The sequence below is a fragment of the Rhineura floridana genome, chromosome 2, assembly GCF_030035675.1.
Source record: "Rhineura floridana isolate rRhiFlo1 chromosome 2, rRhiFlo1.hap2, whole genome shotgun sequence".
In the NCBI taxonomy this organism is placed as follows: Eukaryota; Metazoa; Chordata; class Lepidosauria; order Squamata; family Rhineuridae; genus Rhineura; species Rhineura floridana.
The window spans coordinates 119,935,355-119,947,729 of record NC_084481.1 but is presented as its reverse complement, the minus strand read 5'-3'; the positions used below and the strand labels follow the sequence as shown (position 1 = coordinate 119,947,729).

At 43.7% G+C, this 12,375-nt stretch overlaps 1 long non-coding RNA gene across 2 annotated transcripts; it reads left to right on the top strand.

Annotated features, from left to right (window-relative positions):
• Positions 1-4,900: 4,900 nt before the first annotated feature.
• LOC133378293 (uncharacterized) lies at positions 4,901-10,726 on the top strand. 2 transcript variants are annotated; one of them, XR_009760936.1, is made up of 4 exons: positions 4,901-5,045; positions 6,397-6,543; positions 8,819-8,955; positions 10,004-10,726. It is a non-coding gene; the product is annotated as an uncharacterized LOC133378293 (long non-coding RNA). The 2 variants fall into 2 exon arrangements; XR_009760937.1 differs by lacking the exon at positions 4,901-5,045 and adding an exon at positions 5,901-5,978.
• Positions 10,727-12,375: the final 1,649 nt, after the last annotated feature.

The following is a 12,375-nucleotide window of genomic DNA, read 5'->3' as shown; positions in this document are numbered from 1 at the left end:
AGACAGTTTCAACACCAGCTGCCCACAACTTTGCCTAGTTCAACAAAAATAGGGCTAGTAACATACTGAAGACCTGTACAGCAAAAGAATTTTATTATACAAAAGCATCTTCTACCTTTTCAGCACAGTAAGGGGAAAAGCTGTCCCTTCTGATATACACAAGAATGAACCAGGCACAGTAAAGTTCCATTTTGAATCGGGCAACCCTATTCTGCCTTGTTTTCCTCCTGAAATCTGGCTGCTAGAGAATATTCTGCACTGCTAGAATATTCTGCACTGCTATACTAGACTGCTTACCAAGATTTTCTTTGGCATGAGAATAAAGGGAGGTACACACAACATACACATACACTTCTTACTTAGCTGACTGCAGGTAACGAAATAAATGTGCCTTTAATACTGAGAATTTAATTCAGCTATGGCAGCATTCAATCCTTTGTATAGCTGTAGGAAAGCTTTAGGGAAACAATATGGCTTTTAGACCAGGGCCTGAAAAACTTGATAAAATTTAGTTTTAAATTTTCTGGTATTATTATTATTATTATTATTATTATTTATTAAATTTATATACCGCCCGACTAGCGATAGCTCTCTGGGCGGTGAACATAAAATAGTATAAAAATACAATGAACAACAAAATAATATTAAAATACAATCAACAATACAATAAACATTATTAAAATTAGATCAATGTAACTTAAAATGCTTCAGAGAATAGGAAGGTTTTGACCTGGCGCCGGAAGGAGAGCAGAGTCGGCGCCAGGCGTACTTCCTCAGGGAGACTGTTCCATAGTTCGGGAGCCACCACTGAGAAGGCCCTAGATCTTGTCATCACCCTCCGGGCCTCCCTGTGAGTTGGAACCCGGAGGAGGGCCTTCGTAGCAGAACGTAGTGCACGGGCCGGTTCATATCGGAAGAGGCGTTCCGCAAGGTATCGTGGTCCCGCACCGTATAAGGCTTTATAGGTTAATACCAACACTTTGAATCTAGCCCGGAAACATATTGGCAACCAGTGCAAGCTGGCCAGAACAGGTGTTATATGCTCGGACCGCTTGGTCCTTGTCAGCAATCTGGCCGCCGCATTTTGCACTAGTTGTAGCTTCCGAACTGTCTTCAAAGGTAGCCCTACGTAAAGCGCATTACAGTAATCCAAACGTGAGGTTACCAGAGCATGTACCACTGATGTAAGGTCCTCTTTACTCAAATAGGGACGTAGCTGGGCTACCAACCGAAGTTGGTAAAACGCATTCCTAACCACCGAGGCTACTTGAGCCTCAAGTGAGAGGGAAGAGTCTAAAAAGACTCCCAGACTACGAACCCGGTCCTTTAGGGGGAGTGTAACCCCGTCCAGGACAGGGTATATATCCACCATCCGATCAGAGAACACGTCCACCAACAGCATCTCAGTCTTGTCTGGATTGAGCTTCAGTTTGTTAACTCTCATCCAGTCCATTGTCGAGGCCAGGCAACGGTTCAGCAAATCGACAGCCTCACCTGAAGAAGATGAAAAGGAGAAGTAGAGCTGCGTGTCACCAGCATACTGATGACAACGCACTCCAAAACTCCTGATGACCTCTCCCAACGGCTTCATGTAGATATTAAAAAGCAGGGGGGACAAAACTGACCCCTGCGGGACCCCATATTGGAGAGCCCGCGGTGTCGAGCAATGTTCCCCAAGCACTACCTTCTGGAGACGACCCGCCAAGTAGGAGCGGAACCACTGCCAAGCAGTACCTCCAACTCCCAACTCCGCGAGCCTCTCCAGAAGGATACCATGGTCGATGGTATCAAAAGCCACTGAGAGATCAAGGAGAATCAACAGAGTTACACTCCCTCTGTCTCTTTCCCGACATAGGTCATCGTACAGGGCGACCAAGGCTGTCTCAGTGCCAAAACCGGGCCTAAAACCTGATTGAAATGGATCTAGATAATCAGTTTCATCCAATAGCGCCTGGAGCTGGCCAGCAACCACCCGTTCCAAGACCTTGCCCAGGAATGGAACATTCGCCACTGGCCTGTAGCTGTTAAAATTGTCTGGGTCCAAGGAAGGCTTTTTCAGGAGTGGTCTCACCACTGCCTCTTTCAGACAGCCCGGGACCACTCCCTCTCGTAAAGAGGCATTTATCACTTCCTTGGCCCAGCTACCTGTTCCATTCCTGCTAGTTTTTATCAGCCAGGAGGGGCAAGGATCCAGTACCGAAGTGGTTGCACGTACCTGTCCAAGCACCTTGTCCACGTCCTCGAGTTGAACCAACTGAAGCTCATCCAACAAAACAGGACAAGACTGTGCTCCGGACACCTCACTAGGATCTACTGCTATAACTTGAGAGTCTAGGTCCCGGCGGATACATGAGATCTTATTCTGGAAGTGATCGGCAAACTGATTACAGCGGGCCTCCGATGATTCCACCCTGTCCGGAGGATTTGAATGGAGAAGCCCCCGGACAACTCGAAAGAGCTCCGCTGGGCGGCAAAGAGATGATTTAATAGTGGCAGCAAAATGATGTTTTTTAGCTGCCTTCACTGCTCCTACATAGAGCTTAGTCGAAGCACTAACCAGCGCATAATTGTATCCGTCGGGAGTTCGTCTCCATTTCCGCTCAAGCCTCCTCCTATCTTGCTTCATCGCTCTCAGCTCCGGAGTATACCATGGAGCTGTATGAGCTCTACACAGGAGAGGGCGTGCAGGAGCGATCGTGTTTACAGCCCGGGTCATCTCCGTATTCCACAGAGCGACCAGGGCTTCAGCAGGAGCGCCAGTCCTATCAGCCGGAAAATCCCCCAGAGCCCTTTGAAAACCTTCAGGATCCATTAGTCTCCGGGGGCGGACCATTTTAATAAGTCCCCCACCCTTGCAGAGGGAAGAGGTTACTGAAAGTCTAAACTTCAGCAAGCAGTGGTCTGTCCATGACAAAGGGAGTGTTGTAAAACTCCCCACATCCAGATCACTTTCCCCATGCTCAGTAGCAAAAACAAGGTCTAGAGTGTGCCCCGATACATGTGTTGGACCACTAACATATTGAGACAGCCCCATGGCTGTCATGGAAGCCATGAAGTCCTGAGCCGCGCCAGACAAAGTGGTCTCGGCATGAATGTTGAAATCCCCCAGTACTATTAGTCTGGGGGACCTCAACAATATATCCGAGACCACTTCCGCCAGCTCAGTTAGGGAAGCCATTGGGCAGCAAGGTGGGCGGTACACCAAAAGGATTCCCAGCCTGTCCCTCTGGCCCAACACAAGGTGTAAACACTCCAGGCCAGTAACTGAATGAACATGGTGCTTGGTGAGTGAGATGGAACTCTTATAGACGACAGCAACCCCACCTCCCCGACCCTCAGATCTACCATGATGCTGGACCAGGTACCCCGGTGGGCAGAGCTGAGAGAGACCAACTCCTCCCTGCTCACCCACCCAGGTCTCGGTTATACATGCCAGATCGGCTGCCTCATCCACAATCAAATCGTGGACGAGGGAGGTTTTATTATATACCGATCTGGCATTTAATAACAGCAACTGGAGATCTGAGAGTTGGCTGATAGGACTACCAACGACCTTGCGGGTGTGGGAAGGACCGGAACAAGGCACAGCCACAACATGTCTGGACCGCGTTCCCCTTACCTGGCACGTCCTTCTCACAGCGCCATACCTTCCTTTGTCCGTCACTACGGCAATTGGGGCCCCCTCAAGTCTCCCCGCCTGATGGATAAAACTCTCTCTGAAGCACATAATACAACTAAAATATACAACAATTAAACGTATAAAAACAGCTATACATACAGCCATATATACAGCATATAAACAAACATACATTCATATAATCAGGCACCCATTCATCTCAAATTGCATCAACACACCAACAAAAAGTAAAAAAAAAAAAAAAAAAGGAGCAGCACAGCAGCAGCAGCCTCTCCTTCCCTTGGGGCAATGCTTTCTTTCTCCTGCAGGGCCTGGGTCTCCCAGGCCACCTCAGCCAGCCGGCTTATGTATCCCTCCAAAGAGGGACAGGTGGTAAATCAGTCCTGGCTGGCTGGGTACCTGGGGCCTGGTCCTGCCAGGCAGAAGTCCCTCTGGGAAGGGTGGTGGAGGTGGTGGTCCCGCAGCAGCAGCAGCAGCACAGCAGCAGCAGCCTCTCCTTCCCTTGGGGCAATGCTTTCTTTCTCCTGCAGGGCCTGGGTCTCCCAGGCCACCTCAGCCAGCCGGCTTATGTATCCCTCCAAAGAGGGACAGGTGGTAAGAATCAGTCCTGGCTGGCTGGGTACCTGGGGCCTGGTCCTGCCAGGCAGAAGTCCCTCTGGGAAGGGTGGTGGAGGTGGTGGTCCCGCAGCAGCAGCAGCACAGCAGCAGCAGCCTCTCCTTCCCTTGGGGCGATGCTTTCTTTCTCCTGCCGGGCCTGGGTTTCCCAGGCCACCTCAGCCAGCCGGCTTATGTATCCCTCCAAAGAGGGACAGGTGGTAAGAATCAGTCCTGGCTGGCTGGGTACCTGGGGCCTGGTCCTGCCAGGCAGAAGTCCCTCTGGGAAGGGTGGTGGAGGTGGTGGTCCCGCAGCAGCAGCAGCACAGCAGCAGCAGCCTCTCCTTCCCTTGGGGCGATGCTTTCTTTCTCCTGCAGGGCCTGGGTCTCCCAGGCCACCTCAGCCAGCCGGCTTATGTATCCCTCCAAAGAGGGACAGGTGGTAAGAATCAGTCCTGGCTGGCTGGGTACCTGGGGCCTGGTCCTGCCAGGAAGTCCCTCTGGGAAGGGTGGTGGAGGTGGTGGTCCCGCAGCAGCAGCAGCACAGCAGCAGCAGCCTCTCCTTCCCTTGGGGCGATGCTTTCTTTCTCCTGCAGGGCCCAGGCAGTAGTTGCTGTTATTTCACCAAACACTTCCAGCTTTGTCTTCAGCACTTTTCCTACCACAGGTGCACAATCTCATAGGGAACTGTGGTCCACAGACCACTGTGGTCTATGAACATCATTCAAGAAAATGATTTATTGATTCAGAAAATGGCTATTGAGCTCAGACATCTGGGTAGAAAGCTGGCCTGCATGAAAAAAGCTTTTCCCAGGTTTGTCCCACTAATTGGTAGTATTGGGATTGGATGTAGGAGAATGCAGACATTAAAATCCTCATTTACCATAGAGTTCACTGGACAAATAATTGTCTCTTAGCTTAATACCATGCATCCAATATGGTTATGATGAGATAAGGCTTGTAAAGTACTTTGTAAACTGGTAAACATTATTAAAAATATTAGAAATGATCTTCCCAGAAATTTCTAAAATGGCATTGTTTTGAATGAAAGAATGAACTTCTGTTACAATATCATAATTAACACAATGCAAACTGAAAATGACAATGGTTATGAAGAAAAAAATGGTAAATGCTAATGCCCTTATCGTGAGTCACTTGGCCAAGACTTCTCTAATGTGATGCCACCTGCATTACTTAGGATGTAATTACAGTCCTTGTCTAGTTATCAACACTTAGCTCACTCTTGGAGGAAAGAAGGATCTAGAGAATTGTCCCTCTGTTTCTTTCTTTACAGAAGTTTCTGCGCCTCTTTAAGCAAACTTAACAGAGACTTACTGAAAGCTTTCTGAAATCATTCTTGAAATATGGTGCATAATCTCCTGAGATTAACTCTGTGACAAAATTTAAATGCAAGTTTAATTTGGCACCTTCCACTTAACTGATTCCAAACACATAAAAATGCTTCAGTTAAGTACTTAAGATGACATTTAATTGGTCTCGAATATGATACCACTCTGTATAAAATCTTTGTGCTGCTTAAAAACTTTAATCACTGCTTTTCAAGCAAAGCTAGATTTACCCTCCACTAGCATCTGTGGGCATATAAAAGCTTTAAAGTGGTACCAACCTGGGGGGACTGGGGGGAGGGAGGGAATGCATCGCTGCTCTTACAACTTCTCTGCAACTTCTGTTTGGCAGCAGCACTTTCATTCAGAAAGCAGTTCTATAAAAAGAACGAGCAAAAAAGGTGTGTGTGTGCACGTGTATGGGGAGTGTTATTTCTAATCACATGGGGAAAATGAATAAGCAGCTGGGGAAATGAGGCAATTCTTGCTTTAGAAGGGGACATGCAAAATTCTATGTGAAATTAGTTATGTGAATAGTAGTTTGCATAGTGACTATGTGAATAATAGTTTGCATAGCCCACAATCCAACACAGAAGGAGGAGTTGTATCTGACTAAGTCATACTTAGAATAGGCTCATTAAATCAATGGACTTCAGTTAGTAATGACTGAAATGGGTCTCTTCTGCATATGACTTAGTCAGATCAGATACAATTGTAGGTATGCGGAGATCATTCTTGCCTTTTCTTCACACACACACACACACACACATATGCCAGAAAATATGCTTATTGTTGATTTATTTTCCATTATTATTTTAGACTGATTGCTAACCACTTCTGGAGCTTGTGCTGAGACACAGGAATGAATGAATGAGTCCACTGATTTTAGTGAGCTTAAGCGTGCCTAACTCTGTGCTGGATTGTGACCTGAAGATGCATACAAACATACAGCTGTGAATGAGACAGGTAGTTTTATTGCTTTGTAAACAGATCACATGTGCTGGTGTTCCAAGGTAAACTCAAAAAAATGATCAGTTTTTCAGCATGGTCGAGTTTGAGTGCCGAAGAGTCATTATAGTGTAGCAGTGGAAAGATCTGTCCATTTTGGTTCTTTCAGGTTCTCATTTTTCCAGTCTTAAATTCAGTTCTGCAGCAATTTGTGATTTTTTTTAATCCTCGTGAAAATTCTTCAGGATTTGAGTGCAAATTTCTCTTAGTAAACACAGTTTTGTATGTAGTTTTGACTACTGTACACATTTTTGCAAGCAATTTCTTCTAATATAATGCATTTTGTATGCGATTGTCACTAATATATTCATTTGTATGCCCATTTCCCCTAAATATATGCATGTTTCTAAACATTGGTTGGTTGGAGAATTGCACTGCAAAATTCAGAGGAGTGCAAATTTTTAAGGATGGTATGTTTCACTTCTCATATTGTTTCAGTTCACATTTGATCAATTTGGGTTTTACTATGAATCAAATCAAACTTCTCCATGCCTACTACAGAGGGAAAGGGTTGGATGGTTCCTTATAATACGATGAAAATTTCTCTGTTTTTGTGATTTCATAAAAATAATATGATGGGAAGGATGAAATGTAGAAATATGCATGGGGTACTTTAACTTTGTTTTAAGGGCAGGCGAAGACAAGACTGGCTGCTGAATCACTATTCAGTTGAATCACACAAGCCATGGTTGGTCTGTTCAGACCAAATAGCAAACTATGGTTTGCCACAGACAAGGATAGTTAGTAAGGTATCTTTCTGCACAAGGGGAAGAACAAGGGAGGGTGAGACTGTTTGCCCAAGATGCCTCTGGGCTCATTGACAAAACTCCAAAGCATGGTTTACTTTGAATGGACCCTGTGTGTATAAATTGCTGGTGTGTACTGAATGTTTAGTCATCTAAAGTTTAGTTGTGCTAACCCACCAATTGTACCACTTTGTCTAGCAAAATATGAGACAGGATCTCAAGGGCCATCTGTAGTGTATCCTTCCCTCTCATACTTGCTATCATGCCCTCTCCCCCAAGCTGCTGCTGAGCAACAGGAGACCGTTTCTCCGGGTCAAGGCATTTGATTTGACTTGATGCAAAGAAATGGGATAGATAAGAGAAACGGGCAACTCACCTTCCCATATGCATGGAGAAGCACTTTTCAATTGCTTATGGGTCTCTTTGGATCCCATCCACAGTCTCTTCCCATTTGAACTGGATCTTACAATATTGCTAGTGTATATCACATTTTGAAAGCCTGAAATGTTTTGGAGGTACTAAGCTGTGTGATAGCAAATATACATGGGCACAACATCAGTGTGTGAAAATATGGGGAACTGTACACTTTTCCAAAATCTTTGGAACGTTGTGCCATCAAATCCCCTGGAAGAAGCTGATTGATTTGGTTTGACACTTCACTATCACACCAATCTCTTTGTCTTCACAATATTGTTGCCTTTCAAATGTTGAAAGGGTGACTGAAATATTTGTCAATGGAAGAAAAATAGTATAGAAGTATCTATGTCTGTAAGATCCGCTCTGATATTGGTTGTCTCATTTCAACTCCACCCTTGGTATTACTGGCTAGTTGGCAGGAACACTTCTCTCTAGAAGTGCTTTAGTGATTGCAACTGACGGTAAGCCGTATTTTATCTACCTAATGTGTAATTTAGTAAGCCAAAATGCAATTATTTGAATTAATTGGAAGGTGTATAAAGAGCTTTCCTGTTGTAATGCACTTTGGTAGTCATCTTTAAATGCACATTTATATCTACTGATCTATAAATATTTGAGGTATATTTATGTAAATTGGAGAGACTTCCAAGGTGCTATAGATAGTTTGCAAGGGTGTTTATAGTGCAAATTCACACTGAGTGCATCAAGCAGTGTACGTTAAAGAGAATAATTAAGGTTTAGATTATTTTTGTTGGTGTTTTGAAAGAAGTCTTGTATTTATGTTTCCACTTCTTGTAAATGCAAATTTGATATCAGCCAACCACTGGCAGTTTAAAGGAGATGTTATAATTAGAAAACTCAAGAGGCAGCTGGACAGCCATCTGTTGGGAATGCTTTGATTTGGATTCCTGCATCGAGCAGGGGGTTGGACTTGATGGCCTTATAGGCCCCTTCCAACTTTACTATTCTACAATTCTATGAAAACTGTTGGACTTGCTCTTTGGAACATCTCCTTGCCCTACTGAGTTTTTATGATGAAGCGCCTGGTAATTTTCTTCCTGTCCCAACAGAAGAAAGCTGACATGTTGATGGGGCTGATGAGACCAAAGAGAAGGAAATTTCTACTGTTTTGTCGTTTCCTTGCTTCTTTGGATCCTGGATGAAAAAGGATGGATAAGTGGCACAGGAAAAGCCTTAACCAGGACAGGTGAATATTGGCATAAGGATATACCTAAGAAAGAGCCTTCTTCCCTACAGACCTGTTGGATCAGTGAGATCATCCGATTATTGTACATTGCCTTGAGACAATTATAGAAGGTGATTAAGAAATTAATGATGGTGATTATGGTAGTGGTAGTAGTAGTAGTAATAGGCCCTCCTGATGGTGTTAAAAATTCCACAGGTTCACTTAGTGTCCACTCGGAGCAAAGCTCTTAGTGTTAAGGCCTGTGCTCTGTGGAATACTCTGGCTCTTGAAGTCAAGCAACCACCAGCAATTTTGAGTTTTTAACTTTTTTGTTTACCCAGGCATTCCCAGAATGTTGATATTGCCTATGGTTGTCCACTGATCCTTTTGTATTCTGTTGGATGTATTTTATCTTGTATATATTTATTTGGTGAGATTTTTCTGAATATGAAGTGGTTTATAAACATTTTAATTGATGAACAATAAACAGTTTAAGATAAATACACCAGACAGAGTTGAAGACATATGATCCTTCTGAAAAATCTATGCTCCTTTTTGTCCCAAAGAATAAAAAAGAATGAAGTGGAAAAAGACAGTGGTTCCATTAAAAGCAAAAGCTAAAGGGGTATTAATAGAAGTAGAGCAAGAGCACCTGCCATGCCTTAAGAGCTTCAGGAGGGGCCCTTTTGGTCCTCCCATCCACCTCCCAGCTGAGGTACAAGGGGCAGATGCATGGCAGAGGGCCTTTCTGTAGTGCCACCATACCTCTGGAATGATCAACCCCAGAGGTGCATCTTGCATCATTGTTGATGTCTTTCTGGCAGCAGCTGAAGACGCACCTTTTTCCACAGACATTTGGAACAGCGCAGTTTTATGATGTGTCAATTATATATTGCGTTGAGGTTGCTAATTTATGGTGGAATTTTGTTGTTTGAGTTTTAATTATTGTGCTGTGTCCATGGTTTGTTTTATGTAAGCATTGTATGGAATGTTTTATGTGATTTCTGTAATCTACCCTGAGACCTTGTGGTGAAGGATGAGCTTATAAATGTAATCAATCAATCAACAGCAAGAAATTGACCCAGTCAGAAATGAAAAGAAAAGGGGGAGAAAATAGAAAACTCAAGAACAGGCTGTTTTGATGGAAGAAACGGCAGAACTGTCAATTAGTGCAACAGTGGAGAGTACAGAGCAGCAGAAAATTAAAGAGAAGTAAGAAGATAATTAAGAAGAACCCACAATCTCCTTGGCTGGCTTGCATCATTTTTGTGTTCCTAGGACATTTGCTTCTGACATATAATTTGCCCCATGATTAAGCAAGTTAAGAAATTCTATATACTTTCTTTGAGCCAATAGTTTCAGTTCTTTACTCTGACTTTTTAATTTAACCTCTGCCCTGGAAATAACTTTTTAAAAATTATTTTGCTTTACTATTACTGTAAACTGTTTTCAGACACAGCTTCTACATGAAAAGCTATATAAAAATGTCTGGAATGGAACCATAAAGTTGGTGGGTATCTCATTCGTCCTGTAGCTCAATCCCTGCTCAGTGGAGGAAATCCAGAGCAAGACCATTCCCTGCAGATGACTGTCTAGCCTCTGGTTAGTAGCCCCAATGAGGCGTAGTCTTCCTCTCCCACCGCCAGGTAATTGGTCCCATTGTTGAATCACTCTTCCCAGTAACCAGTTTCTCTTAATATTCAACAAATTCTATCCAGTAACTGTAACTTACACTCCTTAAAAGTAGTCCTGCCCTTTGAGGTGAATTATTTGTCCTCTTCTATGTGATAGCCGTTCGGGTATTTGAAATAAACAAATACTATTGCATTAAGATCCTTTTTTGTGTGGTTCGCTCATGAGTTCTTGCACATTAGTAAAAGAGCATGCAAAAACAACTTGATACAAGTACACTGAGTTTGCTTTTTTGCATTGTTTTGTCAGAGTATCCAAGTCTGCATACACATCAGTAAAATTCTACACAAACAGATTATTTTCATCTTTCTGTATGAACCCTTCCTTTTAGTCGTAAAAAGCAACTAATTTTTAGTTACAAGAATCTTGTGTACAGCTCTGTTGCAGTTTTGCACTTGCACATGTGTGTGTTAAGTTGTGTGGGGAGAAAAGACGTGAAGCAACTGAAATAAGCTGCAGCACAGTACATACATGTGTGCACTATAAATGCTGTGTAAAACTCAGAAATAAAAGAGGACCAATAAAGAATTCCTTATGCATTGGTTCCACTTGGAAGCCAGTTCATTCAAAACTCCAAAATCTGGAGAGAATTCAGATGAAGAAAATTGGTGAACCATCCCTAGATTAGACTAGCCTGGGACATGCCAATTTGATGCCAGCATTCCAAAGGTCAAATAAGGAGGAATGGAGCATAACAGAAAGGCCTCTCTGAAGCAACAGCCAAATAACCTTGGGGAAAGGGAAGGCATTGCTGCAGTGATTGGGAGCAATGGCACCAGGGCAAGGTTTTTATGAGGCAGAGCCAAACTTTGATGACATTTGGGTTTGGCTTGTAGACATTTAGGATGTACATTGTGGTGTTCAAACTCTTTACATTTGCCCAACCCTCTCCCTAATTCCAGCTTTCAATGTTACTGGAAATTTGGTATAGGACTGGCTGTATCAATCACATCATGTCATGAATTTTCACAACTACCCTGCACAAGGCTGACAAATTTTATTTATTTATAAAAATGTTTGTATGCCTCTATTTCATTGAAAACATCAAAGCAGTTTACAACATATTAAAAACAACCACACCATAGAATAAAAACATTAAAAATACAATAAAAACAAAGGTCAACTGTTGTGAAAAAAGCATCTTCTTAATTGCCCGCATAAGCCTGGCAGACAGAAAGGTTTTCAGCAAGCAGAGCATTCCAGAGAACTGGGCCGATGACACTGAAGGCTCAGTTTCATGTCAATGTTAAATAAGCCGCACCAACTCGGGAGACAATCAAAGCTGCTCCTGCAGATGATCTCAGTGATCGAGCTCGGATATAAGGGTTCAGGTGGTCCCTAAGACACCCCTGGGCCTAAGTTGTTCAGGGCTTTGTAAATTAATACAAGGATCTTTGCTTGGTAGTGGATGGGTAGCCAGTGGAGATGTTTGAAAAGTGGTGTCACATGTCAGACATGTGCTCCTATCAGCAACCTGGCCACTGCATTTTGCACCAGCTGGAGCTTCCAAACCAGGGCCAAGAGCAGCCCAACATAGTTTGCATTTCAGTAATCCAGCTTTGAGGTTACCAATGCAGGGACTACAGAGGTCAGGCTATCCTCATCCAGGAATGGCTATAGCTGACAAATCAGACAAAGCTGGTAAAAGGCACTCCTAGCCACAGAGGATACTTGGTGGATGTCCAACCTGTCCTGTATGGGGGTTCCACTCCCCCTGAAGGAGCAGGTTCGTAGCTTGGGGGTTCTCCT